At 34.2% G+C, this 6,000-nt stretch overlaps 1 pseudogene across 1 annotated transcript in view; it reads left to right on the top strand.

The window, feature by feature from the left end:
* Positions 1–6,000, top strand: part of LOC309858041 (ephrin type-A receptor 6 pseudogene) — an 82,777-nt pseudogene continuing 76,777 nt past the window's right edge. Inside the window, exon 1 of the transcript XR_014316621.1 lies at positions 1–67. The product of XR_014316621.1 is annotated as an ephrin type-A receptor 6 pseudogene (transcript). The remainder of the gene's footprint in view (positions 68–6,000) is intronic.

The following is a 6,000-nucleotide window of genomic DNA, read 5'->3' as shown; positions in this document are numbered from 1 at the left end:
GTCTCAGATTTCCACTCTGTTCTGACCAACACTCTATGTGAAGTGGGTCAAGTGTCAGCCATCTTTGGTAAGTTTCACTAAGCCCAAGCTTTTGTCTTCCCTTGTTATCAGAATCAGGATCTTTAAGATGCTCAGTGGGTAAACAAGTGAGACAAAAGGGTCTTGATGCACTGTGAAAACAGGTGTTAGAGCATGAGGAGTAGGAGTCCAGGAATAAAGTAACTGAGAACCAGGGAACTAGTTCACCTATCCCGATATGCCATGTAACCTTGTGCCCTGTCATATCTTTTTTTTTTTTTTTTAAATATCTTTGTGTCTTTGCACCTTTGTCTGTGATTTCTAGTTACAACATTTGTTCTTTGTCTTAATTTTCTATGTTATTTTTTGTGGTCTCCAAGACTACATAGTGGCAGCAAAATTCTGTAGTACCTGGCTTAGAGTAACATTGAATTAGGAGGTAAGGAGACTTCAAGGTATATTTTTCTCAAGAAAGTTTAGACTAGAGTACAGAGGATAGTGCAGAATTTGAATCACTGGAAACAGAGAAACCAGGACAGAGGAAGTATAACGATAAGCGAAAGGACACAGAGTTTCTGCAAGGATAAATTATGAGCCCTGGGTTTGTAGGATGCTGAGATACCAGATAAATAACCCCTAGAATCCTGGAAGTAGTGGTAGATAGCAGAAGAGGAAAGAATTGGATACTGAGGAAACTGGGTTCACTGAAGTAGACCCCTCAGTTGGGTTTATAAGTATGACTTCTTGCCACTTGTCTTACCCTTGATGGAGTATGAGGGAAGGTGATAATTATAAGATCTGTAGCAGTAAAATAAAAATAGTAATAAAATTATAAATGATTTATGTGCCTCTGATTTCTATTATGTATCATTCATTAAAATATGTTTAGCCCTTTAGCCCTTTCTTGAGAATTTTACTATAGATACCTTGAATGCAAATATTTTAGGGTTGACCACTTGAATAATTCACCTTATCTCCTTATAATATTAATTGTGCACCTGTCAGGGGACTGTTGCAGATGTTATTTATTATATACTCCACTGAAAGAATGTTTACTTTTATTTCTTTTTATTAACCCAATTATTTGTTTATTATGAATATGGAATAATTGCAAATAAGATATATTAGCTTCTAATGCCTTACAGCTATTTCTAGACTTTTATCTATTTTTGATAATAAGAGAAAATATTTTGATGTTTTCCTTCTGTTGTTTTATAATTGCCTTATTTTTTTCATTTTTTTGTTTGCCTTGATACTCTCAATTTTAGTGTCTTTTATATTCAGTAAAAGATGTCATGTTCAAGAGACTACACAGGGATATTTCATGTTTTTGACTTTCTGTAATTGATTATTTTATTATTGATTTAAAGATATCCAGTAGTGCCTCCCTAAAGTCATATATTTGGTAAATTTAACAAAATAATTTAAAGTATATTCTGAAATACAAAATCTTGAGGAAAATGTCAAAATTATACATTCAAACAAATAAGTTTGTTTTTTTAAGCTTTCTCTTCTATTGGTCTATATTACATGTTAATATATAATTTCACTCCAAAGGCCAATTTAGTCTTATTTATTTAATACTTTCTATTTTCTTCTACAGATGCAGGAATAAAATTGAATAACCACAGAATTTTTCAAAATCTTTCAGATATTTCACCAGAGGTTTTCCATATCCAATCACCAATGGTAGAGTGTGGTGATAAGAAATACTGACTTGCATAGCTTTTTTATAAGACTTATTTTTCTTTTGCATGTTTCTCATACTTTGTGTAGTGGGATAACTTATCTGTAGTTGGCAGAGATCAGTAGATAAAGTAAAAATTATATTTCTTCATTCTTTCTTATTCGGATTTAAACAATTTCACTTCATATTCTGAGATGACAATATATATATTATTGACTGAGTGAGTCAATGAAGTACAATGCAGTCTAGGGGTAGCTGGGTGAGAGAGTTGGTTGGATATGTGAAGATTTTTGTAGAGACAGAAAAGTAAGCATTTGAAAAAAAAAAATTTTACAATAAAGACAACATTTTTTCTATATTCCTATTGTTATAAACTGTTGATGATTTTGAAAGCAAAAGCAATTTAAGTTTATTTGGAGACACTAAGATGAAGGGATCCTCTTAATCCAGTCTTAAGGGGATGGCTTTGTTGACATTGATCTACTATGAACCAGAAATAAAGTTTTCAGAGATTTGTAAAGTAATTGAAACGCTGGGAAAGATGAAAAACAGGAGCCAAAGGTTTCTTTTACTTTGTATCCATTCAGTTAGTGAGCAAGTGATACAGTTAGTAAGCAATCAGTCTTCATGATTTCAACAATAGATGTAGAAAGGTGTAGACAGACTTTTGATGGAAGATAGTTTTTTTTTTCATGTTCCTTTAAGTGATTTTTTTTCTTTTGTTCTGTCCTTAAATTAAATAGTTTGGAGAGATTTTTCAGGACAGAGAAAAATGATATGTTAACTTCCTAAAGAATTAGTTCTTAAACTAATATAGTTACTGTAGATGAGAATTATTTGGGTACATCTCTCAGGTTATTTTAAAAAATCACCATTATTTTAAAATTTTTTAGTCTGACCCAGTAGATTCATAATCTTTGAGTTTGTTTTTAAAAATAAGTACAAGTGAAAAACTCAGGCATAAAGAAAAACATAATATGAAGTTTCACAAATATCTTTACTTGTTTGACTAATATTAATTCTTTTTCTCCCACTGACATTTGGGAATGGCTAATATCTAGATGCAAGATCTTAAACAAATGTACAATGTGTATATGTTTGTAATACACATATTTGCCTTTCACTTACTAGATTTTTTTTTTAAGTGTGGTTTTGTTTTTTTTTTTTAAGATTTTATTTATTTATTTGACAGACAGAGATCACAAGCAGACAGAGAGGCAGGCAGAGAGAGGGGGGAGAAAGCAGGCTCCCCGCCGAGCAGAGAGCCCGATGCGGGACTCGATCCCAGGACCCCGAGACCATGACCCGAGCCGAAGGCAGCGGCTTAACACACTGAGCCACCCAGGCACCCCTCACTTACTAGATTTATTTATCAATTTATTTATTTATTTATTATTTATCAAAGAAAGATATGAAGCCACCCAGGCACCCCTCACTTACTAGATTTATTTATCAATTTATTTATTTATTTATTATTTATCAAAGAAAGATATGAAGCAACTGATCATAACACTGTGCTTCCCGTGTAAATTAATTTATAACTTTGAAAATAAATATCAGATAAACTTTAATGTATTCTAAGTATTACATCTTAAGAAGCCTTCACAGTAACTATTATGTTGAGGGTACTCAATATATGTTTTTTATGTAAATGAATGGAATGAATTGGGAAGACATAATAGATATCCAGTGAATTGTATATATTGTATACAATATTGTATTGTATACATTGTATATATTGAATTGTATATACCTCAACTGTTATATAACTGGAATATCATGGCCTAAAATCTCAACTTTCTTTAACAGGAAATTGTGGATAGGAGTTATAAATGTTGATTTTGCTGAAGTTTATGCTTGATCTTGAGCAAGCTCTTGTGTGTTTCTGGGCATATATTTCTTCAACTATACAATGTGGGAATTGGTCTAGACATAATCTAAGCTTCCACCCTTCCATCTGGTGTCTGTGAATAGCCCATTTGGGCTTATACTCTCTCATAACTAGTTAGCTTATTATTACTGAGTATGCACAACTCATATCTACGGAATTCTAAAGGCCAGTAAAACTTTTCTTATACTGAGCTAACATCTGTCGTCCTAAGTTTTGTATTGTTTATAAGTGCTGAGTGTGCCTTTAATATATTCATAAAAATTATCAATGAAAATGGTTTACAGGACTGGGCAGGCCCTTGTGTTATGGTTACTTTTTTTTTTTAACAACAATAACAAAAATTTGTCAGTTCATTTTTAATCAGTACCTTTTTGACATGGCCATTCAGTTAGTAGTAATTAAATAATTTTCCTTTTAACTTATTTCGCTAAGCATGATACATTCTAGTTCCATTGGAGAAAGACAACTATCATATGATCTCCCTGATATGAGGAAGTGGTGATGCAGCATGGGGGGTTAAGGGGGTAGGAGAAGAATAAATGAAACAAGATGGGATTGGGAGGGAGACAAACCATAAGTGACTCTTAATCTCACAAAACAAACTGAGGGTTGCTGGGGGAAGGGGGATTGGGAGCAGGGGGGTGGGGTTATGACACTGGGGAGGGTATGTGCTATGATGAGTGCTGTGAAGTGTGTAAAGCTGGCGATTCACAGACCTGTACCCCGGGGGATAAAAATATATTATATGTTTATAAAAAAATTAAAAATTAAAAAAAAGAACCACTTAAAAACAAAAACAAACAAACAAAAAAATAATTGTCCTTGTGGTTCCACCAACACTTTTCCATTGTGCACAGAGGGACATCACAGAAACTTGACAGATGTCCTCAGAGTCCTAATCCATTTTGATGGCTGTGTTTTCTAAGGAAGGAAGGAAGTAAGAAAGGAGGGAGGGAGAGACAGAAGGCAGAAGAGAGGAAGGAAAGAAGGAATTCATTTACATAGATAAGACTTGCTATTAGAAAATCCATAGGGTTCTTTTTTTTTTTTTTTATATTTTATCTGGGGTGCCTGGGTGGCTCAGAGGGTTAAAGCCTCTGCCTTTGGCTCAGGTCATGATTCCAGGGTCCTGGGATTGATAGCTGCATTGGGCTCTCTGCTCAGGGGGGAGCTTGCTCTCCCCCCACCCCACCTGCCTTCCTGCCTACTTGTGATCTCTTTCTGTCAAATAAATAAATAAAATCTTTAAAAAAATAAAAAATAAATAAAGATTTTATCTATTTATTTGAGAGAGAGACAGAGAGAGCACATGAGCAGGGGACGTAGCACAAGGAGAGGGAGAAGCAAACTCAGGGAGCCAGACACAGGGTTCCACCCCAGGACCCTGGGATCATGACCTTAGCCAAAGGCAGGCGGTAAATGGACTGAGCCACCCCAGGAGTCCCCATAGGGTTCTTTATATGCAAGAATTTTGTTTTGCAAATATGGTTCCCTCTACATGTTCAGTTTCTCCATGTATAAGTCATGACACAATTGCCAGTCAATAGTGGAAGCAACAGATACAACTTCATGAAATTTATAGGCTAGCAAGAGATAGAGAAAAGTAAACAGGAAATTCCAATATTGTGAGATAAATGTGTTGATGTAAAAAAGAGTGAGTAATATGAAATAATAGAGGGAGCATCTAACCCTAGTCATAGAGGTTAAGCAAAGCTTCTTAGGAAAAGTAGCATCTAATTGGAGACCTGAAGTTTGTGTGGGATTTAATCTGGCAAAAAGTGGAAAGGTAAAAATTTTTTTAGAAATAATCATAAGTCCTTAAGCAAGAGAGAGCACAGTGACTTAAAGAAAGGAAACATGGTTAAATATTCTAGCAGCATGGAGTTTGAGAGGGAAAAGCAGTATAAGATGGAACTAGAGAATATCCAAGAGTTTTTTTTTTATTTTTTATTGAAGTCTAATTAACATACCACATTATATTAGTTAGAGGTGTACAACATATCAATTCAACAATTACATGTTACTTGTACTCATCATAATAAGTATAGTCACCATCTATTGCCATGCAACATAAAAATATTATTTACTGTATTTCCTATGCTGTGCTTTTTTTATCTGTGTGACTTTTGTTTTGTAACTGAAAGTTTGTACCCCTTAATCTCCTTCATCTAAATTCCACCTACCACTCCACCCTTCCCCTCTAGCAACCAGGAGTTTGTTTTCTGTATTTAAGACTCTGGAGTTTTTGTCTGTTTATCCTTTTATTTGTTTTGTTTTTTATATTCCACATATAAATGAAATCATATGGCATTTGTCTTTCTCTGACTTATTTCTCTTAGCACAGTACCCTCTAAGTCCACCCATGTTATAACAAATGGCAAGATCCCATTCGTTTTACTGGCTG

The sequence above is a fragment of the Mustela nivalis genome (genome assembly GCF_964662115.1).
Source record: "Mustela nivalis genome assembly, contig: HAP1_SCAFFOLD_1782, whole genome shotgun sequence".
NCBI classification, from domain to species: domain Eukaryota; kingdom Metazoa; phylum Chordata; class Mammalia; order Carnivora; family Mustelidae; genus Mustela; species Mustela nivalis.
Note: the sequence above shows the minus strand (reverse complement) of the source record. Positions and strands in the feature narration are given on the sequence as shown.